The sequence below is a fragment of the Puma concolor genome, chromosome C2, assembly GCF_028749965.1.
Source record: "Puma concolor isolate L17-30 chromosome C2, mPumCon1.1.hap2, whole genome shotgun sequence".
Lineage (NCBI taxonomy): Eukaryota > Metazoa > Chordata > Mammalia > Carnivora > Felidae > Puma > Puma concolor.
The window spans coordinates 69,000,654-69,028,235 of record NC_141675.1 but is presented as its reverse complement, the minus strand read 5'-3'; the positions used below and the strand labels follow the sequence as shown (position 1 = coordinate 69,028,235).

The 27,582-nt window shown below is 34.6% G+C and overlaps 1 long non-coding RNA gene across 3 annotated transcripts in view; it reads left to right on the top strand.

Moving 5' to 3' along the window:
- The window catches only part of LOC147577305 (uncharacterized), a 740,585-nt gene that overhangs the window by 631,038 nt on the left and 81,965 nt on the right, over window positions 1-27,582 (top strand). Inside the window, exon 7 of one of the 3 annotated variants that reach the window (XR_015240131.1) lies at window positions 7,238-7,547. The exons of the other annotated variants lie outside the window; for them this stretch is intronic. This is a non-coding gene — a long non-coding RNA (uncharacterized LOC147577305). Of the gene's footprint in view, window positions 1-7,237; window positions 7,548-27,582 lie in introns of those variants that run through there. 3 annotated transcript variants of the gene reach the window in all.

The window sequence follows — 27,582 nt, the reverse complement described above, 5'->3', positions numbered from 1 at the left end:
CGGATCAGAAATAGAACTTTACGGGTACACGTATAGTATGTTCTCTTTTGTGCCTGACATCTTCTACTCAGTGCAATGTTTATAAAATTCATTTGTATTTCATATGTAGCAATAGCTTTGTTTGTAAATGTATATTTGATTGTTGGAATAAAATCCAATGTATTTATCCATTTTAATTTTGATGAACATTTGCGTTGCTAGAAATTTGAGGCTATCATGAAGAATACTACTCCCTATATTCATGAACATTATTTTTTTACATATGTGAATGAATTGCCTTTAGTCACATGAGTGGAATTGCTGAGTCATTAAGTATTTTTTAGCAGAAAGCAACAATCACTTCCCTAAAATGTTGCACCAATTCATATTCCTACCAGCATTGTGTATGTTCCAGTTACTCACCAATACATGGAATTGTCTGTCTTCCTCATGAATATGTATGGCACTCTGGTTTTAATTTTCATTTCCCTAATAGCTAATGGGCATCTTTTTAAATATCTATTGACCAGTTGGCTATCTGCCTTTATCAGGTACCTGTTCAAATCTTCTGTCCTTTTTTCAAAAAATTTTGTCATCTTTCCTTTCTTGTTGACTTGAAGGATTCTTCTATATGTTCAAGATAAGTACTTTCTAGTGTATTCACATTACATAATCTTAGTGTGCACTTTATAGATATCTCCTACTCTATAGCTTTATTTTTCACATATTAAGTGTCTTTGATGAGCAGCCATCTTTAATTTTAATATAGTCTTAGTTATTTCTTTTCATGTATTATTTAATAAAGCTTTCCCTTTTTTAATTTTTATTTCTTGCTATTTATTATAGATGACACTTTCTTATAAAATATCTAGAAGACAAAGCACCCCACATTTAAATGTTATCAATATATACAATTTTGAAGGGGCCCTTGCAAAATATCTAATGTTAAAGATTTGTCAATAGAAAGCTTTATCTACAAAAAAAAAACCCTTAACAATAAAATATATTATGCTATAGAAATATTACTATTAACATTAACACTCTCAGGATTTGTAATTAATCACAAAATATACTTCTCCCCAAATGGATAGGCATTACTATAATTATAAAGGAAGAATAGGAGAATATTGGTCTACCTTAAGGAAAGGATATGTTTCATACTTGAGAATCCAACACTATTTAAACTTCTCATCAGCAAAGCTGGCTACATTTTCTTGATTTAGCAGTTAATTATACTGGAGCTAATTATTAAGCCTCATAATGAGTGATGCATCAGAAACTACAGTATATGCCCTCTGAAAATGCAAATAAGCAATAAACATTTTCTTCTAATTTACTCCTATTTTTAATTTTCATATGGTAGTTTGATTGTCTGATCTCTGTCCATTATGCTTATTTACATAACTAAACTTTAAGTAGAAATGAAATTTCTCTTGATGTACTGATTAACCATAAGGAGCTGCTTAAAAAGAAAGGGTGATTATCATAAACTTCCTAGAAACTGCTTGATTTGATCCCAACCAACCCAAAACAGAGTATTCAGTCATTTTCAAAATGTAAATTGGCCTTACACTTATTTATTAAAAATTTGAATTTTTAAAAAAAAAAAACACGTTCAGAGATAGTGTGAGTTAAAGCCAGTATCTCATCACACTCTTGAAGCATAAGACACTGTATATTAAAAACAACTCGCTAAAATGAGTGGGTTGGGTATAATCTCTTTTTAAAAATGCACATTTTTATATTCCTCTTTTTGGCTCATACACTGTGCCGTTTTTCCACTCAAAGATTCCATGTTGGAATGCAGTATGGTTTCAGTCTAAATATAATTGTCAGAATCATTTTTCCTGGGATAATGTGGTTATATATAATTTAAGTGTCATCGAAAGAATAATATAGTGTCTTTTAAAATATACTTCAAATTAACTTTCTGATTTGAGTCTGCCATTTAACAATGAGCATATTTTGGGGGTAGTAAATTTGCTATAGTCTTCAGAAGGAAAGCCAAATGTAAAAAAGAAAGAACATAAATATTTATTTATAGAAGACTCATGATAGATGAAAAAATTGAGGCCAATTTTTATGACAATTTATTTGATGTTGTTACTTGGTGGGTGCTGCTGACAATGTTTTAACGTTGGTGTCCCTGTCAGTTCCAAGCATCAGAATTGGGAAGGAAATGGAATGCTCTCTCTGCGGACATGGCTGACTCAGGAAACCGTCAAATCCCTCTCCACGTTTGATACCAATGAAGAGGGTCCAGTCTTGCTGGTAGGAAGGATGAGAAGCAATAGAGTTTAGAAGTTCAGGGCAAAGTTGTACAGTGAAAAAGTTTGTCCAGAAGCAGGCTTGCTTGAGAGGACCCAAACAGACCAAAGTCAAGAGACTGTAAGAGAACCATAGAACAAAGGATGGAGTCCTTTTTACATTAGAAGATGTAATAGAAATGTCAAGAAAATGGCTGTGAATTACAGTTTTCTTGAGTTTAAATACCCATCTGGACATTTTCTACATTTTAGATTTTAAATACATTTTGATACACTGTGAGTACAATAACATCTGTTGCTGCCTCAGAAGATCTTTGCAAAATTTAAGCATGGTAATTCATGGCTGTTACTTAACGCCATGCCTTGTATATGAGTAGTCAATAATATTTACTCTTGTTAATATAATTCAATATTTCTCCTCACTTCTGGCCTCTATTCCATTCCATTCCTTGAAGGAAAAATTCCCCCTATGTACCTTAAGGTTTCCAAATGGTTCTGACAACCAAATCAAATAGTGCCAGTATTAACATGATCATAAAATTCTTTCTTCTTCCTCTCTTTTCTCCTTTACTATCTTATCCCTCTCCTTGCTTTATTCCCTTCTTTGCTCTCCCTATCTCCTCTTATTTTTCTTTTTATGCTTATTGATTGGCTCTGGATATATGTGAGTAATATAATTCATATCAAGGAGAAATTATAGTTTAGTTGGCAGAAAAATGTGTAGAGAAATATTTATAACTCACTAGAATATGTAATAAATATTATTGACTCTGAATAAATTTCAGTTAACTTAATTGGTTAAACCTGAGAAGTTAAAAAAAAAAGCTCCCATAAATCTATGTTGTCTAGATAGGTGGGTCTCAGGCAAAGCATAACATAAAAAAGCTTACAGAACATATTGTATTAGTTTTCTAGGGCTGCCATAACAAAATACCACAAAGTTCATGGCTTAGAATAACAGAAATTTATTCTTTCGCAATTCTAGAAACTGGAAGTCTGAAATCAAGGTATCAGCAGGCACATACTCCTGAAGGTTCTATGAAAGGATACGTCGTGGCCTTTTTCTTGCTTCGGGTTGCTCCCAGCAATCCTTGACACTCTTTGGCTTGTGGCTGCACGATTCCGTTCTCTGCCTCCATCTTCACACAGCCTTCTCTGTGTCTTAGAGTGTTCTTTCCTCTTTTAAAAAGAAATTAGTCATTGGATGTAGGGTCCACCTTACTTCAGTGTGATTGCATCTAAACTGAAATTAAGTTCCATTTCCAAATAAGGTTACATGCCTGGTTCTGGGTTGACATGAGTTTTGGAGAAACACAATTCAAAACACTGCACATATAATGGCCCATGCTCCCCGTGCATATCAAAAGACACATCCTCCAATCACATCTACTGTGTCATATGTGTACAGATAACACAGAGGCTTATAATCCAATAGGTCAGCTAAGAATTATGTGAACTTTTTAATTCTGTATTGTTTTTCTTTGACTATATATTTATTTATGTTTCCTAAAGTCAGGAGGACAGGTTAAGTGTATTAAAGACAGTATTAACCTTCTAAGTTTCACATTCAAAGGTTACCTAAAATGTTTGATTTTTTTTAAAAAAATTTAATGTTTATTTTTGAGAGAGAGAAAGAGAGAGTGAGAGAGAGGAAGCACAAGTGGGAGAGGGGCAGAGGGAGAGGAAGACACAGAATCTGAAGCAGGCGCCAGGCTCTGAGCTGTCAGCGCAGATCCTGACACAGGGCTTGAACCCACAAACCGTGAAATCATGACCTGAGCTGAAAGCAGACGCTTAACCGACTGAGCCACCCAGGCGCCCCTAAATTGTTTGATTTTATGGCCTTATTTTTAGTTCCTGGGAGAACAGTCTCTGTTATGTATATCTGGGGATGTTTACCCTCAGAAGAAAATTGCTGCAAAACCACAAATATAAATAAAAACAAAAATGTAATTAACCTTAGGGAGAGTTTTTTTGGATAAAAGAAATGCAACTACTTGCTCTTAGAATTGAGAACCATTAACACAAAGTTTTATTAAATAAATATAACACATTTGTATTTAACATCTAGTTGAAGCATAAATAGCAAAGAAAAAGAATTTTTAAAATTAGAGAAAAAAGGAGATATGAAAAGAATGTGAAATACGAAGAAAAGTGATAGAAAATAGAGAAATCCAAAGAGAAGTAATGTCATCAGGATGGCAAAATCAGTCATTCTTGGCTCCAGTCCCCTGCACAAGAATACCAATTAACAACTATCCATAGACAAATAGCATCTTAAAAATCCCAGAACCTGGTTGTGGGTCTGAATCACCCTCTTGGAGCAGAGAGAGAGAGAAACCACATGAGAAGGGTAGGAAGAGCAATATCACTGTGACCACATCACTGCTGCCCCAGGCCTGCACAGCACTACGCCAGGATGTTCCCCTAGGCCTAAGGTTTCTCTAGTGGGAAAAACAGAACCCAAGGTAGACATCCGGTGTCTCCGTTATTATTTTTTTTATGTTTTATTTTTTTTGAGAGAGAGAGAGAGAGAGAGAGAGAGAGAGAGAGAGAGAATGGGGGAGGGGCAGAGAGGGAGACACAGAATCCGAAGCAGGCTCCAGGCTCTGAGCTGTCAGCACACAGCGCGATGCAAGGCTCCAACCCACAAACTGTGAGATCATGACCTGAGCTGAAGTCGGAAGCTTGCTTAACCGCTTGAGCCACCCAGGTGCCCCACCCTGTGTGCAAATTCTTTTATTTTTTTAATTTTTTTAACGTTTATTCATTTTTGAGAGACAGAGAGAGACAGAGCATGAGCGGGGAAGGGGCAGAGAGAGAGGGAGACACAGAATCCAAAGCAGGCTCCAGGCTCTGAGCTGTCAGCACAGAGCCTGGTATGCCGCTTTAACCTACAAACCTCGAGATCATGACCTGAGCTCAAGTTGGAAGCTAAATGGACTAAGCCACCCAGGTGTCCCCAATTATTACAGGACACTTCTTGGAAAGGCCTCTTGGGTGTGTTTTCTTGGGATTTAATGGGGGAATCTGTAGAACTGGACCACTGAGGATCATATAGAGACAGAGAAGGGGGAGCAGGGCTTACAGCAACTTGCACTTAGATCTTGGCAGATTGCACCCCTGGATTTTTCCCAGGCGACTCACTTAACAGCAGATCCTATTTCTCTATGATTTATTTTACTGTGTCCAGAACATCTCTGACTCATCAAGTGTTGGTTCCATATACCCAGAATTTCTTCTATGTTTGCATTTGTCTCTGTTGTTCTTCACAAAGAAAAATAAGGAATTGCAAAAGTAATATTTGGGATATTTTCCTTGAGACTGGATTTTCCTACCTACCTCTTTTGTTAAGTAAGATTACTCTTTACAGGGGCGCCTGGGTGGCGCAGTCGGTTAAGCGTCTGACTTCAGCCAGGTCACGATCTCGCGGTCCGTGAGTTCCAGCCCCGCGTCAGGCTCTGGGCTGATGGCTCAGAGCCTGGAGCCTGTTTCCGATTCTGTGTCTCCCTCTCTCTCTGCCCCTCCCCCGTTCATGCTCTGTCTCTCTCTGTCCCAAAAATAAATAAACGTTGAAAAAAAAAAAAAGATTACTTTTTACAATTAACAAAATGTATATATGCCCTTCTTCTCCAAAATGAAGAATAGTGCCTATGATATAATTACTTAATCATCATCATTTAGTGAAATATTCTCTCAGTAATTATTGACCTTTACTGTGTGGTAGACACTTCAGAGATACTCCTTCTCCCAACCTGTAGATGACAGAAGAGCATATTTGTTAGACAATTGTTTAATTGTATTTCCTTGAAACTCTTTGGTTAAAAATCTTGCTATCTGCTTTGTGGATTGCCTGGTTCTAGCAAGAAATTATGGAATCCAGTATGGAGCTTTATAGTGCTCATGGGAGAGGTACAAAACAATATTGTCATTTTCACTGAAAATTAATGTAATCTTTAGAGCAAGATATTTTAGTATCACCTCTGCATTGCAAAATAGAGCATTTACACCTAGATGCAGACTCTCAAAACAACCTCAAGGTTAAACAATATGCTGATGCTAATGAAAAAACAGAAACAGTTATGGACTACTGCTTGCAAAAAATAGTTCTACATCACATGGAGTGAGTTGTTGACCTGTGTTCTCACTGAGAACAAAAGGGATCAATTGCCAACTGCTAATTATGCTTCTCTGGGTATTTTTCCAAGAAAGTATAAATGATCACTAAGTGACTAAAGGTCAGAAGAACAACAATACCTTTAGTATCAGTAACATAAATTCACAGTTATTTGGAGTTAGGATATATGTTAGAGCTCAGATGTTTGAATGCTTATCTAAACTCTACTATATCCCTATCTGTAAAGAATGTCAGATGTCTTTTATTGCTACTTAACATCAAACATAGGAATGGAGATTATTCAAAATAACAATTCAATATTCTTACATATTAGTTACTTAAGGATAAGGAAATAACTTTGTGATATTGGTGATGATGAATGGTAGTATTTCATTCTGATATCAAATACCATAATTACGACTAATTATAGATTACAGGGGCCTGGTGATCTGGGCTAGGTCGATTTTTGTAGTGTCCTCAATAGTATTGTTACTGTGTTTTCTGATCCAGCCCTTTGAGCTATACTAATCCTTTAACTAGGCTGGGGGAGGGGGGTGGAGGAGGTGGTGAGGGAACTCTGCTGTTTGTTTCCATAGCATACAATTTCTAATATCAGAGCATTCATTAAATTGTATCATAATTGTTATCTATTTTCTTCTCCAAACTAGCACAGTCTTAGTAGCCAATGGTTTCTATCTCTGTTCTCCACGGAAAACAGGATAACCCATTCCTTTTAAGGGTCAGCTGGGCCTAGTAATTCACTTCTAACAAAAAGAACATGTCAAAAGTGATGGATTGTCTCTTTTAAGAGTAGGTTATAAAAGACTGAGATTTCTGTACTCATGCTTGTCTGTTTGTCCGTATTTCTCTCTAGACCTTTCCATATGCTTGCACCGAAGATGCAATCTGGTGAAACCTAAGTATTAAAGAAGTAAGGAAGGCCTCTGGCCAATTGCCAGAGGAGAATTGAAGCCTTCAATTCAATATCCCCTGAGGAATAGAATCATACCAAAGCCATGTGAGAGAGTTTAGCAGTGGGTCCTTCCCCAGTTGAGTCTTCAGCAAATACCTCGTTTGCAGCCCTGTGAAATACCCTTAACTGAGAACTCAGGTACCATGTCAAGCTCTTGAATCATAGAGATGATAACATAATAAATGTGCGTTCTTTTAAGTTGTGGAGTCTTGTGGCACTTTGTCACACAGCAATAACTAATACAATCATATATCATACTCCATACAAGGGTCAGATAATATTTACAATCAAATCCAATTCAAAAGAGAAGGTTTTTTTGTGTGTGTGTGAAATTTAGGAGTTCCAAACGAACATTAAATTTTCATGACTCTACCCAAAAATGTTCATTCCTTTCCATCATAAAATCATCACTAACCACACCGAGATTGGAGATACAGAGGTAATTGAGAGAAACATCAAGAGATACAACTTGCTGCTTACATAGATTATTATAATCCATTAATTAATATATGCTCTTGTAATCAGCAAGAGTGTGGAACTTATTCATTTCAATATTCATTCTTAAACTTCACAAAACCCAAATGTACATATCTGGTAGAGGAATGCATACTTGCTTCATTTTCCCCAGGTCTGGTAGTCATCCTTTATAACGATTGGTAAGATTTCAGTTTTCCTGCTATTGTGGCTCATGGTAAAATTATAGTTTCAATTCAATTTTCAACCAATAAAATCTGTATTGCTTTTTGGAAAAAATATCTTAATAGTCAGTATGAAGCATAGTCACAGTCTCTTCAACCTGATTGTGAAAACATGTGGAAGAGGAAGTCTTTGATAACCTGGCTCTCTGAGTGACTGAAGTGAGCAGCAGCCATTGTCAGTTCATAATGGACATATTGTGAGAACAAAACATAAACTAATTTTGTGATAAAAGACTGACACTATGTGTTGTTACTGCAACATAACTAGGTTTACCCTAATTGGCGCCTGGGGTTAAATTGATTCCATGAGAACAAATATGGATGCATGTTTGTTTGACAAACTGAGGCAGATAATTGACTATTCAAAGTTATCTGGTCTTGGGGCGCCTGGGTGGCGCATTCGGATAAGCGTCCGACTTCAGCCAGGTCACGATCTCGCAGTCCGTGAGTTCGAGCCCCGCGTCAGGCTCTGGGCTGATGGCTCGGAGCCTGGAGCCTGTTTCTGATTCTGTGTCTCCCTCTCTCTCTGCCCCTCCCCCGTTCATGCTCTGTCTCTCTCTGTCCCAAAAATAAATAAACGTTGAAAAAAAAAAATTAAAAAAAAAAAAAACAACAAAGTTATCTGGTCTTAAGTTGCTTCCCAAAAGCTAATAGGGGAATAAGTGGTATCTGAACATTTTCTAGCCCCTCTGAGTTCTTTGTTACTTTTATTTTAATATTAAACCATTATATGCATATTGATATTATTACCCAATTTTTGTAAACATTCGATTATAATGTAGTATGTATAAAAAAGAGTAGTAAATGTAACATCTGCCAATTTTAATTTTGGGATTATCCCAAGGAATGAGTCATTTATGGTGTTCCAGCAATTTTTCTGTTCTTCTCATGAATTATCACCTTCAACTTTGCTGGATATTCTGGATATTCTCCTTACTTCTCCTTGAAGAAGTAGTCTATTCCAGTGTTACAATTGCTCTCATTCTTCTTTTCCTTGAACCTGGTCCAATCTCACAAAATTGTTCTTGTGAATATTGACTGATCTTCTCCCCCACAACCTGCCTGTCTTTCAATCTTTCCCATCTCTGTTGATGTCAACTTCATTTTTCTTGATGTGTAGGCCAAAGGACTTGATGTCATTCTTGATTGCTTGATACCTTTATTGACTGCGTTTATTGACTAGACATGCTCCATGCCCAGTCCATCAGTAATTCATTTTGCCTTGTCTTTAAAATACAGCTAAAATCCAATAAATTTTACAATGCTTCATGTGTTGCTGCATGAGTCCAAGCTATCTTTATCTCTTGCTTGGTTTTCAGCAATAGCATCCTTAATGGCATTCCTGATTCTTTTTTATGCCTTCTACAATCTATTTTCAATTTAGGTGCTCTAGTAACCTTGTTGAAAAGGAAGCCTCTAATGGCTTCTTATATCACTCATAGTGGAAATCTAAGCCCATAGGTCTGTAAAACTCTGTATGGTTGATACTTGTTTACCCACCTTATTTTATCTTTTGCTGCTCTCTCTTTTGTTTATTCTGTTGCAACTGTAATGGCCCCATCACTGTTCCAAAAACGCACTAGGCATGTCCTACCTTTGGGACTTGTATTTTCTGTTTTCTCTTTCTGGAATGTGCTTCCTGATACTCCCATGGTCTATTCCCTCACTAATTTTACTTCTTTATTTAAATGTGATATTTTCAGTAAGATTTTCCCTGCCTACATTATATACATTTGAGTTTTCACTCTGACAGCATCAATTTCTATCCCTCTTTTCAACTATGTTCTTCTCCATAGCACTTATTACCTAAATTCTTACATAGTTTTCCCATTTATTTTATTCAATAATAGTCTCCAAAAGTAGAATGCAAGCTCCATAAGTACAGAGATTTTTTTTTATGTTTTTGTTGCTGTATTCCTGTCACTTGGAGGAATGCTTATTTATTGAATTATTTAATGGAAGACTTGGCTCCTACCGTCAAGCTATGGACTATTTATTTACAAGGATGGTGATGCATGCCTTTCCCAGGAAGCTATTGTTTTGTTTTTCGCTTTTCCCTAGAAAACATTATTGAGATAGCTACTCCTTCTAATGTATCTGTTTATGAACTTAAGGAAAAAAATTAGCATTTATTGCCCAATTAGGAACCGATGCTATTCTTCCATCCCTATCATTATCATCTTGCATTTAAGGAACCATAATGAATAAAAATGGAAGATCAAGATAGACTCCTCTAATTATAAAAATGTGATTCAAGATTTCAAATTAGTAAATTGTAACGGTTTGGGCTCCAACCCATGATAATTAATGATTACATTGTCTTAGTTTTCAAAATGTAATTATTGCTATTAAAATGTTTAATACACAAAGCAAAGCCTGCAGAAGCTTGCCTATGTGTTATTTTTTTTTTTTCCTTCCTATTCAAGAAACTAATTGGAAGTACCAGAACTAAGGATCGATGTACTTTGGCCTGATTAAAACTCTGGCATCAACTTTAGTATTAAGGAAAAAATGAAATTCTTTGATAACAGAAAAGGAAAAACATGCCAGAAAACTTGGATCAATTTTGATTAATTTCAACCCCAAATTCTTTTTTCTGAGTCTGTTTGTGTGATAACTTCCAGGCTGAATCTCTCAAAACATAATTCATATGTTTATTGTGCTTTCAAAGTGTCTTCTAATTTTATAGCCAATGAGAGCAATCCAATTACTGTTGTCACTCTTCTGATTTCCATAGCTATTTCTCATCAGTTTTCTTCTCATAACGCGGTGTCATCTGTCCTAAACTATAACTTTTCAAAGCAATAATAATCTTATTTTTACCAAAAAAAAATCTCATGTTGCAACTCATCAAGGTGCTATTTGGTAATATATGATTTCTTTTCATTTGTGTTCTCTCTATGCCCTTATACGATTCATTACGCTGAGTTTTATACTTATTCCAAGCAAACAAAGAACTATTCTCCAATGACTTCTAACTTAGTTTTTTTTTTTTTTACTCTTCATAATGTTTATTGAATGGCATACAGTCTTCCTCTCTATGAACTAACATACAATAAATTTTAGCTATCAGTAAACTAAACCAGGCATTAATGGTAAAATTATTTTGACTCAGATTATAATATTTCTCACATACCTCTGATTTGCTATCATCATAAAACTCATTTATGTGGTTTATAAAAGTGGCTCTCATGATGAATTATGTAATGCTGTACTTACCAATCAAGAAAAAATATCATTTATATTCATTTTATTTGCTCTCCTCAACTGAAATTATTCTTCTTTACATTGCTATCGAATCATAAAATGTTTGTTGAAAGTCCATATTTGGTTTATAATACGTATACGTTTCTAATCCTCATATTGTCTTTCAGCACCTTACAAATTGACCTTTGCTATGTATCTTTTTTAAATGTTCCCTACTTTCCTGGATTTTTGTTTACCTCAAAAAAAAAAAAAAATTCAAGGATATCCACAAACCCTGTTACAATCATTTTGTTGTTGCTGTTGTTTTGTTGTTCCTTTTTTTCTGTCCCCACTTTTTCCAGGAAGAATTAATTTGCTGCACAAATAGCTTAGTGAGACTATCCCCTGAGCATATTCTCCTCACTCCATGTGGGTCATTTTACTGAACAGTGTTTAGTGAAGTCATGCTAAGACACTCCAAATGGTTTCAATATGAAATGTCTCTTTTCTCATTCAGAACAGCAGACCGGTCTCACATCAACCTGCCTTTAGCAAGATTGAAACCAATTTGATGTCCTCCTCTATAGAAAGAAGTCTTTAATTAAATGACAAAATAGGCTTCCCTATATGGATCTGTTTCTGTCAATCCATAGAAGTGGTATCTAACGTAATGTTTCTAACGTAAAGCCTGTGGAAATGTTTTGGCACTTAGGGTGGCAATTAATACATTTTATAAGGTCAAAAAAAGCGTGATAACTTTCCTCCACATATCACAGAGCATTCATTTTTGGAGACTGGAAATGAAAAACAAAGTTGCATAAAAAGAAAAATGTTGCTAAAATAAATTATGAGTTTAGATAATTGGGAAAAATCAGCTAAACAATGACTGATATTAATATCCTTAATAAATAGTGATTTAGGACTAAATAAACAGATCTGATCTACTTGTTATATGTTAGTAATTTTATTCAGATCCATTTAACCATATCCTCAATCATGTAAAGTCTTAGATCTATGTCAAACAAACAAAATTAAAGGGAGAACCAAAAGTTTAGATTTTATAGGACAAAGTACCAAAAAGGCAATATACACAGAAGGTCTTCTTCAAGTATTGAGTAGAGTAATGGTTACTGCATATGTGTGATGACACTACCCAAGGCTAGGAAAAGAATTATCTGAAAATATTAGATGAGGTAGTGCCTGGGCTCTTACAAAGCCAAGAACAAGCCTATTCCAAACAGCCAGACTAGAAAAACTCATAGCATGGAATATTGAATAGAGTACTCAGGAATGCTTGCCTCACTAGTGCAGATAATTAGCTCTATACTGAACTCTGCCTCTAATCAGCCAAATGAAAAATAAAAGCAAAATCCAAAATTATCAGCCTATATCCAAGTCACTTAAGCATATGTCAGAAAAAAGCTAAAGAAAAATAGAAATACGAAAACATTCAGAACCCAACAAGGTAGAATTCACAATATTGGGCATCCTATCAAAGATACCAGGCATATAAAGAAGCAGTAAAACACAATTCAGAAGGAGGGAAATAATCAATAATGTTGGATTGAGAACTGACATAGATGTTAAAATTAGAAGACAAGGATATTAAGAAATTATAACTATATGCAATATGTGTAAAAAGCAAATAGATGCAAACTTTATAAGAAGATCCTATTTGAACTACTAGAAATGACTATCACAATGCCTAGAAAGAAAAATACACTGAAAGGAATTAATGGCAGATTAGAGACTGCAAAGCTAACAAGAAGGAATTCACAGTATTTCTTATTAGTTCTTAACCTCAAAATTCTATCTTCTAGAACTGTTTAGAATTCTACCAAAGCATATCTAATAAAACATATACTGAATTTGCTGTCTTATATAGAGCTCTCATATACTTTATCAGAGAACAAATAACTATGTACTGGTTGCTCTATGGATTTAAAACTTAATATGAAAAAAATAATAACAGCCAGAATTTATTGTTCTATTGTATTTTTTTAAGTTTATTGATTTATTTTGAGAGAGCAAGAAGCAGAGAGAGAAGGACAGAGAGAATCCCAAGCAGCCTCTGCACTGTCAGTGCAGAGCCCAATGTGAGGCTTGAACTCACAAACAGTGAGATCATGACCTGAGCTGAAATCAAGAGTCAGACACTTAACAGACTAAGTCACCCAGGCACCCCTATTGTTCCATTTTAAATAAGAATCTGAAAAACATGACTTCTCAACATGACAATTGAAGAAAACTCTTTCTTTCAATTTACCATTATGACAAAAACCAAAAAAGAACTCCTAGTTAACCTCCAATTTCCTTAAATGTGTATGTGTCTGTATATGTGTATGTGTATGTGTAGATGTAATTATACACAGACATATGGATTATATATACACACTTGTGTAAATACGTGTGCTTATACCCACACACATGTACACACACACACACACACACACACAGACATGCACACATATACACACACATTTATATTACTATTCAGATCTAATTTTCAAGAAAGGAACCAGAATTTCAAAATTAATTTTCATTTAGTTTTCATTTTGCTCAATATCTTCGCTTGTAAACATATTGGCAAACAGAAGTGCTCAATTTTCCTTTTGTTTCTCTCCAGTTTCCTCTCAAATATTTGTTGTCTTTATATGATGATAGTGGTTCTGACAGTGAGGAAATCTCTAATGAAAGTTCCTGTTTGTATTGTGCTGCTCAAATCTGCTGTACATCTGGGCCACTGTAATGTACTTGGTGGGTTTGAATTTTCCCCCAGAACACATCACTAACTGAGCAGATTAGTTTTTATGACTGAAATATTGCCCATGTTAAGTATCTCTTTAGTCCTCCCGCAACTCTGGCACCAAGAAAAGAGAATTTAATGTTTTCATGTGTTTCATTTTAATTGAATTAGCTGCAAGAACGAAAAGCTTTTTCTTTTTAGATTGAGAAAGAATTGTTGCCTTGGTTCCAAGTCACTGCTTGGTAACCAAATAGCTCTTCTTTGCCTAAATTTATTATATTCCTATCTCTGTGTAGGAAAATTTTGTAGTCGGTGTTGTTTGGGACATTAGCTGCTGAGCTCTTTCACTGACACATTCCTCATTAGGCCACTGAGAAAATTAAATAGATTCTATCAGTGTCTCTCCTAACACATTGGTGATATTTTATGTGCTGGAAGCTGAAGGCAAGGATATTTAACTGTGACTTCTAAGAACTAACTTCCCAGTAGGTAACAAAATATTTTATGCTTCCTGTCAGGGTGGATGTGGTGGAATGACTGAGAAGTATCTTTTGTAATTTCCTCATCACCTACGAGCCAGATTAAATCCTGAAACTTGTGCCTAGAGTTGTTTCTAGCACTATATCTTTAAAACAAACATAGAAGAGCCAAATATTTCCTAATTAGCGTTTCCATGTGCCCTAGGCTTTTGCCAACAGTCACTTGGAGGCCAGCCTTTTACAATTACATATGAGAATTCATGCACTTGGGACAGACTTTCCCTGACTCTGAGGAAGGTGCATATTGGTCAGGTTTTGGAGTCAGAAATACCACTCCTTACACTTCACTTTGATGCTTCTTATTTGTATAATCATGGACAAAGTTCTTAATTTTTGAGTATCAAATTACTCTTCTGTGATACATAAGTGTTAATTCATTTTAGTTAGAGAGCAAGTTAAAATTAACCTGATGCAAAAATACAATGATTTAAACAAGCAGGAAGTTTATTTCTCTCCCACGGAAACAATTCAGAGTTGAGTGGTCCAGGGTTAACAAGATGGTTTTGTAATCCTAATGCATGGCTTCTACCTCTGGAATCAAGGCTCATAATCATAATTTCCAGCCAATTCAAGGTGAAATTCAGGCAAGCAGTTTCCATATTGAGGTTCTGATAAAATATACAGTCAACATTCCTGCTTTCTCCCCATTGGCCAGGGCTTGGCTGCAAGGTCAACACAGATGCATAGAGTCTGAGAGAATGTATCTGCAGCTGGTAGGTCATATGCCCAGCCGAAGAAGTAGAGAATGTATATTGGGAAACAATGAACAATTATCTGACATAAAAAATATGCAGTTACTGAGATTGCAGGAGGTAATATCCAAAGCCAGGTTGGATACAAGCACATCATAATGATTTGATATATGTCCAGGCATTTTAATTAGTGAAATAATTATTTAATCTTTTCTTATGAATAAAAGCTCTTACAAATGGCCTTAGTTTCTTCACTGAGGTTATAAAAATATAGCTGTGTGTTTATCTGCCAAAATATATATCCAAGTTGAAGCCCTTGAACAACTTTAGCTTTCATAGTGGACAGAAGTAAACACAAAGTAACCAATGAATAGGAGATATTTATATTGAAGATTATTTTGTTATTTCAATTGTAGTTAGTTAACATACCATGCAATATTGATTTCAGGAGTAGAATTCAGTGATTCATCACTTACATACAACACCTAGTGCTCATCACAACAAATGCCCTCCTTAATACCCATCACCCATCTAGCCCATCCTCCACCCTCCTCCCTCCATCAATCCTGTTTGTTCTCTGTTGTTAAGAGTCTTATGTGGTTTGTTTTCCTCTCTCCTATTTTCCCCTCTTCCCATATGTTCATCTGTTTTGTTTCTTAAATTACACATGCGAGTGAAGTCATATGGTATTTGTCTTTCTCTGATTTGCTTATCTCAGTATAATACATTCCAGCTCCATCCACATCATTGCAAATGGCAAGATTTCATGCTTTTTGATGGCTGAATAATACTCCATTGTATATGTATACCACATCTTTTTTAACCATTCATCCGTTGATGGACATTTGGCTCTCTCCATAGTTTGGCTATTGTTGATAATGCTGCTGTGAATATTGCAGTGCAGGTTTCCTTTCAAATCTGTGGTTTGGTATCATTTGGGTAAATACCTTGTAGTGCAATTGCTAGATCATGGGGGTAATTCTATTTTTAGCTTTTTTGAGGAAACTCCACACCGTTTTCCAGAATGGCTGCAGGAATTTGCATTCCCACCAACACTGCAAAAGGAATCAATCCTCTTCCTCTTGCCAACATCTGTTGTTTCTTGTGTTGTTAATTTGAGTCTTTCTGATAGGTGTGAGGTTGATCTCATCATGGTTTTAATTTGTATATCCCTGATGATGAGTGATGTCGAGCATGTTTTAATATGTCTATTATCCATCTGGGTGTCTTCTTTGGAAAAATGTCTATCCACTTCTTCTGCCCATTTCTAAACTGAATTGTTTGTCTTGGGGGTGTTGAGCTGGTACGTTCTTTGTAGATTTTTGATACTCACCCTTTATCTCATATGTCATTTGCAAATATCTTCTCCCATTCCATAGGCTGCCTTTTAGTTTTATTGATGCAGAATACACCTTTACTGTGCAGAATTTTTTTTATCTTGATGAAGTCCCAATCGTTCATGTCTGCTTTTGTTTCCCTTGTCTTTGGCTTTGTCTAGTAAGATGTTGCTATGGCCAACGTCAAAGAGGTTACTGCCTATGGTCTCCTCTAGGATTTTGATGGTTATCTCACACTTAAGTATTTCATCAATTTTGAGTTTTTTTGTGTGTATGGTGTAAGAAAGTAGTTCAGTTTTATTCTTCTGCATGTCGCTCTCCAGTTTTCCCAACACCATTTGTTGAAGAGACTGTCATTTTTCCACTGGATATTCTTTCCTACTTTGTTGGAGATTTTAAAGGATCTAGGTTGTGGGGCGCCTGGGTCGCGCAGTCGGTTAAGCGTCCGACTTCAGCCAGGTCACGATCTCCCGGTCCGTGAGTTCGAGCCCCGCGTCAGGCTCTGGGCTGATGGCTCAGAGCCTGGACCCTGTTTCTGATTCTGTGTCTCCCTCTCTCTCTGCCCCTCCCCCGTTCATGCTCTGTCTCTCTCTGTCCCAAAAAAATAAATAAACGTTAAAAAAAAAATTTAAAAAAAAAAAAAAAGGATCTAGGTTGTAATGTTGCAAATACTCTAGCTGGAAAGAGAATTGTATGATATCATGATCATGGGCTTTAGAATCATAAAATTCTTTTTTGGGTATTCCTGCTTAGCTGTGTAATCTTGGAGCAAGTATGTTTACTTGTCAAGACAGTGTTGGGGCGCCTGGGTGGCGCAGTCGGTTAAGCGTCCGACTTCAGCCAGGTCACGATCTCGTGCTCCGTGGGTTCGAGCCCCGCGTCGGGCTCTGGGCTGATGGCTCAGAGCCTGGAGCCTGCTTCCGATTCTGTGTCTCCCTCTCTCTCTGCCCCTCCCCCATTCATGCTCTGTCTCTCTCTGTCCCAAAAATAAAAAACGTTGAAAAAAAAAAATTAAAAAAAAAAAAGACAGTGTTAATTGTTTTTATATGTTTTTTAATATGGAGACCCACACAATAAGCACTCATACACCCTCCACTAAGAGCAATAATAGCAGTCCTGTCCTATTTTATTTGATCTTATAAATCCCTTTGAACAAATCAAAAATGATTACATATAAAACTGAATTTATTTTCTACCCTTTCCATTCACAAAATAAATACTATTGCGATTTGTCTGTATCCTGTTTATGTTTTTATACTTATTCCATACATAATCTTGTATGTGCTTTTTATGTGTGTATATTTATAACATATATATATATATATATATATATATATATATATATGTTATATACACACACACACACATGTATATATATAGAGAGACACACACACACATATATATATAGACCCTTCTGCAATTACTTTTTTCTATCACTATTGTTTTTAGGGTTTCTCCTCAAGGCTAAATCATTTATTTTAATTTGGGAAATAATTGTGTTACATTGCATTTATTCATTCCCCAATTGGCAGGTATTTAGGTCAATTTTTTATTATTAAAAACAATGCTTTATTAAAGATCTTGTACATCGGTACTTGTGCAATACACATACACAAGAATGTCAATGGGACATTACATAGAAGTTCAGTTGCTCTCTTGTAGGGTACATGCATTTTGAGCTTTGTAGATAGTGGGGACTGTTTTCCAACTAATACTTCCAGCTGCAGAGGAAAAGAGTTCTAGTTATTCTATATTCTCAGAATGCTTACTACTATTGGACTTCTAATTTTTCAAATTTGGGGAGTTTAAAATAATACCTCCTTATTCTCTTAACTTGCATCTTTCTGAGTACTAGTAACATAATCTTTTCATATCTTTATTTGCCATTCTCTTTTTCTTTTCTGTGTCTTATTTGTTTCTGTGTACATTATTAAAAATGGTCATTTCCATATTGATGTGTAGGTAGTAGAGTAATCAAAGATCTAATGCTTTTGTCTGTTATATATGTTACAATTATTTTTTCTAGATCTTTTATTTGTATTTTAAATTTTCTAATAATGCCTTGTCATATGAAGTTTATTTTTTATTTGAACTTAATGAAAAATTTTCCTTTTTGTTTATGATTGTATATGTTCATTTTTAAAGAGATATTTCCTACCCTGAGGCTGTAAAATGTCCTTGTATAGTTTCTTTTAAACAATTTGGAAGGTTTTTTAAACATTTAGATCTTTAATCCATCTGGAATTTACTTTTTTTGGTATGAGATATATTACAGCAATTTGATTTTAATTTTCCATATGAATAACTAATTATTATAACACTATTGAATAGACAAATTTTCCCAATTCCATATTCTCTTCCCTTTTGCTCCATACTTTCTATTTCTTTCCCCCTTTCAAGTCTATCCTATCCCTATACCCTCTCTTTTTTCACCCATTTCCCTTATTTGTCCTGTTCTTCCCTTGTTTATTTTTCCTCTTTCTTTATCTCTTCCTCTTCCTTTTCATAATTATTATTATTAAATTCGTGTATATACCAACTTAAAAATCAAATAGCAAATCATCTAAAGTAATAAGTAAATTAAATATTTTTCCTTCCAGAGTCAAACAAAAATATCCATTGCTGATTCATCTTTTATTCAATACATATTTATTAGGCACTCATGATTCAGAAGTGAACAAGACAGAGAAGATCTGCAGCTTAATAACGGTTTAAATATAAGCATGTGAAAAAGTGGAAACCTATTTATTATGATAGCTACAATTTCCAGAAGCAGTAGACTGGGCAGCTCCAGGACATTCTCAAACATAACAAGTAGATGTCATATTGGTATATTTATAATTTTTAAAATGTATAATACATAAATGTATGCAGTATGTAAATACTATATATGTTATATAATAAATACAAATGTTATTATATAAATATAAATAACTATATCTATATTTATAATAGCCTGGGATGAAGTTAAACATTTACATCAAAGAAAGTAAGACTTTGACATGCTTTTTGCCATTTTGAAGACTTAATTCCCAAACGAGGAGTTTAAAAACCAGTCGAAATTCAAGTTCTTAAGCTTATAATGACTGATCATATTATTCTCTAATTCTAGGTGATGATAGTATACTGAGTTAATTTTAAATTTATACTACATTGCAAATATTTGTAGTGGAAATATAAAGTGTCTGACGCCACTTACGAACTGTAGCTAAAATAGTTTGTTGGAGCACATAAAGTACCACCATGCATATTAAACAGATGTATTAAATCTGATTTAAGAGAATTAAGGAAATCTTCACTTTACACTCATTGCCCTTTCACAATGCTCTTGGCAAACCCTGACAGTCCACTCTATCTCCCAGTAGCTTATTATATATAAATCATTTTTCTTCTCAAAAATATATTGGTTTGTCTTTCCTAAGGTAGTTTTTACACATAATAATTATTTGTTTGTTTGTTTGTTTTTTAAATCCAAAAGACATTTTGGTTAAACCACCAAAACATGTCTTAATCTGATTAACAAAAAATGGAGGAGACAAGCTATGCTTAAAATACCTAAGTGGAAAATTTCATTTCATTATTGAAAAGACACCTGATTTTTGTTCCTTAGAAATTTTAATGTTGTCAGATCACTCTTAAAAATGTTAAGATTATTAAATTAACATCAGTCAAATTCTGAACCCTAGAGATATTACATGTCCTTTGCAAATTACTCTGCCTTGTTGGTGAATCTCATTTGATTTTTTTATTTAAAAAGAAAAAAAAGCTAAATACTTTTGCCATACCATTAGTCTTTAGGGCCTATCAATTTACCTGATAATAACTTAAATTTATTTGTATATTTTTTTTTTCTTTTTTTTTGTTTTAACGTTTATTTATTTTTTTGGGACAGAGAGAGACAGAGCATGAACGGGGGAGGGGCAGAGAGAGAGGGAGACACAGAATTGGAAACAGGCTCCAGGCTCTGAGCCATCAGCCCAGAGCCCGACGCGGGGCTCGAACTCACGGACCGGGAGATCGTGACCTGGCTGAAGTCGGACGCTTAACCGACTGCGCCAGCCAGGCGCCCCTATTTGTATATTTTAATAAATATTTTTAATTGCCTGGTATATCAGGCTTTAAGTTTGGTTTACATAAATAAGAATTGATTCAGAGGGGTAAGAAATAATTATTGACCAGGCTTTAACAACTAAGAAGGAAAAGGTACTTTTAAGAAAATACTAAAATTAATTGTGAGAAGTATTGTCATATTAGTTTGTTTAAAATAGCATTATTGAGATTCATAAATTTACTTGAAAAAATTAGAGAAGGTGACTATTATGCTACACAACGAAAGATGATTTTTTGTTCATTGGAGGAAAATTCAGACCACAGTAGAAATGAGATTAAGATAGGTATTTTCAAATAGAATAAGCATTGTGAGCAGAGATACATAGATATAAATTTTCCTAGTGTGTTCAAAGAACTATAAATATTTATTATTATTATATTTTTTAAATTTTTTAATGTTTTATTTCTATTTATTTTGAGAGAGAGAGAGCACAAGAGCAAGCATTAGTGGGGAGGGGCAGAAAGAGGGAAAGAGAATTCCAAGCAGGCTCTGTGCTGCTGTCAGTGCAAAGCTCAATGCAGGGCTTGATCACATCAAACGTGAGATCATGACCTCAGCTGAAATCAAGAGTGGGATGCCCAACCGACTGCGCCACTCAGGCTCCCCTGTTACTATTATTTTAATGATAAAAGAATAAGGATGAAAAAATAATCCTGACCAAGTCTGTAAAAGATAAAACTAGCAGTGTCCTGGGCAAAACACATAATAAGTTGAGTGCAGGAAAGATTGAGTGGGAAGGGTATGGGGTACTATACAGTTGAATGATTCTACTAAAACTGGGGACCTTATGAAGGCTGATGGACCAAAACAAAAGTAAGATAAAATAAAGTTTCCACATACATTTGACGGACATTTCAATCAAATAGGAACCAAATTAAGCAACCATCATTATTAAAATATGATATATTTCTATACATTAGGCTGACTCTTGGGGGAAAATATGACTTGGATGTTATTTATATAAGGACTCATGGTTTGCAATAGTGGTGGTATTATCACAAAAGGTATTTATAAAATGTGTATATTTTTATTTATCAAAATGATTAGAAGCAAACATTGGCCTTCAGCGGGTGGTGGTCAGAAACACTAGACAATCTACAATATTTAAAATAGTCTTGCACAGTACGCAGAATGATCTCATGGTCAGCACAAATTGTCAGTGTGCACCAGTTTTTCGTGTAACTGAAGAACCTGTTTAAAACCATTTTAGACTAGAATTTTACTTCAAACTGGAAATAAATATAGCTTACTTTTGTATTATTTAATGGCTATAGAATTCCCAGGAGTGCTACTAACTTGCAAATAGAGGGATACATTTTCTTCCTTCAAAAACTTATAAGAATTGTTAACCATTTCATAAAATCACATCACTGAACACAGCACTGTTGGTGGTTTTATTAATTTATTTTTTTGGATTTACACATTTTTTAAAATATAATTTGTTGTCAAATTGGTTTCCATACAACACCCGGTGCTCATCCCAACAAGTGCCCTAGAACTGCCGATACAGCCAAGCTGAATCAGTTTATTTAGCTATGATTTTTCTTGATAATCTTACATATAGTTGTGCTATATGGCTCCCTTATGTTTTCTAGGTATGTTATAACAATATTTATATGCTGAAATACGTACTATTTGATTATAACTTGTTTTTTATCTCATCTTTATATAGTCATCCATATATGTAGTTTGGCAATTACAATACTTACTTTCAAAACTATGTATGTAGGTAAGTTAGTTGCTCCATGAATTTTATTAAGGATAATAAAGATGTTGTCAAATTAAGGGTTTGAAAATGATAAGTCTAAATACATTAGTTAGAATTTACCATAGATTAATTGCAATATGTGTTAACAACTTTAAAATGTATAACCCTCTTTCATCCACATCTTACCATGTGACCTTCATACCACTGTGTAAAGTAGAGCAAGAGTTCTTTCTAAGACTTATTTTCAAGATGTGGAAACTGAGCCTGAAAGAGACCCCACAACTTTTCAGTGATCATATAAATTTAACAAGTACCAGATCCAGAAGGGAATCCAGGTCTCCCTTCTTCAACTTCGAAAATACCCTTACCTCTTATTGTTGCCCTATGATGTAGTGAACACAGACTATTTTATTTTATAATAATTGTATTCTTTTTCTTTACTACTAGAATGTTCTCACATATAGAAGGTTGTCCACTGTTTGGCCATTTTAAGCTTTCTTTAAACTCAGAAGTGACACAAAATGTTTATTTCCTACTGTAGTCTTATACAAATGTACATCTTCAATAATAAAGTGAACTTGGATACTTAGCAATATTCTGAATATTTCAGAGCAAAAGCAAAACAAACAAAAACCCACTTATAATTTCAGCCTTATCATCTAAATATTTTTAATGAAGACAATACTTTTTCTTTTCAGAAAGAAAAATACTGTCTTGTTCTGATAATTGTAGCGAACTTGTACACTGTCTTGTTTTTTAATACTGTCTTGTTCTGATAATTGTAGTGAACACTTCATTTTCTTGCTCTCGACTTAAGTCTGGGAAGTTTTTCTGCCTACTAATATCAGATAATGTTTTGATTGCACAGATGATGTATAGTGGCAGCAAAGGACACACTAGTTGCTTGTAATGAATAGTTTGTGATTGTGGGTTTCCAACTTAACCTTTAAGAATAAGACTGTTCATGTTTTGCCTCAATAGCAACAGAACTGTGGTCATATTTTTTCTGCTGTTTCCTAAAACTTCTTAGCCTAAAATGGTTTTACCTCTATAGGATAGATAAATGCTAAAATACTCAATGGAAAGATTATAACATTTTAGGAATAATAGAAGAACACATATTAGAAAACCCAAAAAACTCATCCAGAACTACAAATTTAGTTTAATGGCTAATCACTTGTGTTTCTGAGGTCTTTTATTAAGGTAAATGCCAACAGAGTCAAATGCATATTTACACATTTTAGAAATGCATTTAAACCAATTATTGGTTGTTAGAATTTGGCTGGTCTTGCATATATTAAACAGATTTTTCAAAAACATTGCATAGCTGTATAGTTTCTCTCTGAGGAGCAGGATAAGAAATATAGATAGCATAGTTAATGTAAATATTTCAGGAAAAAATGTCATAATAATGAATTTCATTCTCGCCAGAACTTATCATCATTCTTCAGATTTCTCTTCAAATTCTCTTCTCTTCTATCAGTTTCTTCTCCTTATCTTTCCTTTTTCTCTTTCTTCTTTCTTTTGTTTCTTCCTTTCTCCTTTTCTAGATTTGCACTCCACCATTTTAACTAAAATTTAGAGGTATGCATTACTACGTGTCATGTTTTAAGAAGGACAAGTAAAAGAAAAATCCCCATGGAAAACAACTAGGATAGAGAAAGAACCTAGAAGACATATCAGAAGATCCTGGTTAATCTGTAACTATCCTTTGTCCTAAATTATATTCTCATTATTAAAATAAATTAAGTACATATAGAAAACAAATACTGACATAAGAAGTCACTGTATATTATATAGCCGGTAAGTTCATAAAATTTAAGGATATTTAGAGTCCTGAAAGAGTAAACTAGGTAGGTAAAATCAGATAAGAAATCATAGCCACAGCAAGTCGGGTTGGTCTACCATAAATTCAATTTGATTTCCATTTTAAATATAAGGTTTTCCAATATTTACATGTTTTGATAATGGGAAATGAATTATTTACAATTGCTTATGTTTGGCATAGTCTTCTATGTACTAGATTTAAAAAGAACATTTTATTTTATTTTTATTGTTTTCTTTTAGAGAGAGTGAGAGAGCATGCAAGCAATGGAGAAAGGCAAAGGACGAGAGAGAGAATCTTAAGCAGGCTCCACGCTCAGCACAGAGTCCAATGTGGGGTTCAATCTTACAACTCTGGAATCATTACCTGAGCTTAAATCAAGGGTCAGACACTCAACAGACTGAGCCACCCAGGCGCCCCTGCTCTGTACTAGATTTTAATGTGTTCATTGCCGATCATCCTCTAAGCTCTGCTTTAGAACCACATAGAAGTGGAAGTGACAACAAATAAAGTGAGAATGTACATTTCTTACTTCCTCTTTTTCTTGTCTTTTTAGATTTCTCTTCCTTTTTAGCAATTTTTTTTTACAAATTCAATATATTAGAAGATATTTGATTCCATCAGGCTAGAAACCAAATGATTAGCAATGTTGATTATTGTTGTTTCCTTGATTCCTCATGTTTTCTGAGTATGCATGTTATTCTTGAATGAGAAAATATTGAATGGAAAAAAATCATGACAGGAAATGTGTTATAGTATATTTGTACATACCACGTAGTTTTTAATCTTTATAACATTTTTAGCCATGTACATATCATTGATTATATGTTGACTGTTGATAATATTACAATGTAAAAAATGATACTTCTTTCTGGGGCAAAGTTAGTACATCAAAAAATATCTCTGGGCACCTGTGTGGCTCAATCGATTGAGCATCTGACTCTTGATTTAGGCTCAGGTCATGGGATGGAGCCCTGCTTTGGGCTCCTTGCTGTGCATGGAGACTGCTTGAGTTTCTCTCTCTCTCTCTCTCTCTCTCTCTCTCTCTCTCTCTCTCTCAAAATAAATAAATAATATGTCTGTGAAGTCTATAGGAAAGAGGAAGGTGACCAAAAATCTTATTAACATCACTATTTTTGACTAAAAAAAGATTAGTTACAAGGAATGTCTGGATTTGAAGGACAATGATAACTCCTGATTTTGAATCTCTGTACATATCCTCTACCAAAACAATAAAATCGACAAGGAAAGCAAATAAAACAATGCCTCAACAGTAATGGGAGAAAGAAAAATACTACAATATTCCAGTTACTTGTAAGTACAAAAATAAACCAAATTCTAATAAATCCTCCTCTATTACCTATAATTCTAGCTTAAAGATGTAAAAGAATTAAAAACCTAAAAGACCCTGTGGAATGATTTCATATGACCAAAGGACTTAGATGATGTAGGAACAAAACTAACCCAAGAAAGAAGAAATTCAAAATTAAATGTTAGTGTATTAAAACAGGCTAAGCCTTGGTAATTCAAAACTTTGTCACCAAAAGAGGGTTTTAAAAATAAACAGGGTACTTAGAGGAAGACACACAAAAGCATTACATCTGGGATAGAATTAAATTTATGAAAAAGAGGGGATCCTTTTGGATTGGTGGAATCAAAAGAAAAGAAGGAAATAATGGGAGAAAATAAGGATCCCATAGAAATGAAATGAACCAAGACATTCCAGTGCCCTCTCCACCACAACCAATCATATATCCACAAAGGAAACTGCACAGAATAGATTAGAAATGATAGAGTAGGGCACTCCCTTAATAGAAGCCCTGTTAAAAATAGGTCATGCCTATATACAACTACTAGGGTAAAAAAAAAATCCACAAATGCAATTCCAAACATTTCTGGTGATCAGATTTCTACCAGTTACTTTCAAACAAAGAAGCTGAGGCGGGGTGGCTGGGTGGTTCAATCAGTTAAGCATTTGACTCTTGGTTTTGACTCAGGTCATGATCTCATAGTTTCATGAGTTCAAGCCCCATATCAGGCTGTGTGCTGTCAGCTTGGGATTCTCTCTCTCTCTTCCTCTCTCTCTCTTACCTTCCCCCCACTCACACTGTCTCTGTCAATAAACAAACAAATAAACTTTAAAAAGATAAATAATCTTAGGAGAAGTGTAACATATCACTCCAAACTGAATTTAAAATTCTTAAAATAAGGATGTGGTAGTGAAATTTTTTTCTAGTGAAAATTATGTGCAAAAAACCAAAGCAAGCAAACAAAAAAACCTAACTGTACCACAACATTCCAAACAAAATTGCATATTCTTCAACAAGGATGTGAAGTGTTTTTTTTCAATCAGAAACTAACAATAAAAATGGATTAAAGTAAATAGAAATAAAATGAGGGTTTGAAATCAGGAAAGAAATAGAAGAAAACAACAAAATCGTGTCAGAAATGAAGCCTAAAATACAAAGTACCTAATGCAGAATTTATTTAAATGAAAATTTAGTAAGGGGCTTTTAAGGAAACAGGCTAATTACCAAGAGACTAAAAATGGGGTAAAATATGAAACAAGAAAGCCAGAGAAAAAGTGACTGAAATGGAAGACAGGCAAGAAAGATCCAAAATTTTATACAATTAGAGTCACAGAACTATATTAAATGGTACAGAACCAACATTTAAACCTATAACCCAAGAAAAATTTCCAGAAGTGAAAAAGGAGTCTGAACGTATACCTCAAAGCATTCCATCAACTAGTTTGGAAATTGAAAAGGTCAATTCCAATACATATCCTGGTAAAACTACTGGACTTTTAAAGATAAAGACAAAATCTATAGATCCTTTAGACAAAAAGATGAAGTAACTTACAAGAGCAAGAGAATTAGATTTTCAAGACTTCTCAGAATCAATATACAGAGCCAGGTCACAGTGAAACAGCATTCCTGCAAAAAATTTAAGAAATTGTGAACCAAGTTTTTTTCTAACCATCCAAGTTATCCCCTAAGAAGTTGTGAATGCCACTTAAATGATCCTTTCATTTATTCATTATGCAGGACATCTCCAGGAGTAACATATGGTGATTTTATCAATTTATCATCAATTATGGCCACAAAATCCAACTCATTATATGAGGGACCATACTTACATACACACAGGGATCATACATACATACATTTCACTGAGCAGGCTTGAAGCAGACAGTAATAGCTATAGACCAGAGCTGTAGGGACATTACTGTGATAACCAGTGTTGTCAGTCTATATGAGAAAGGCTTCAGAAGGTAAGAAAAGTAGAACAATAGAAGCTAACAATGGCAGCCTCCTGAGAATGGCTTCATAGAAGTGGTTGAGGGAAGACTGATATGGCCAGGCTAAATGCAGGAGATTTAGTAATAACTAAAGATATTGAGG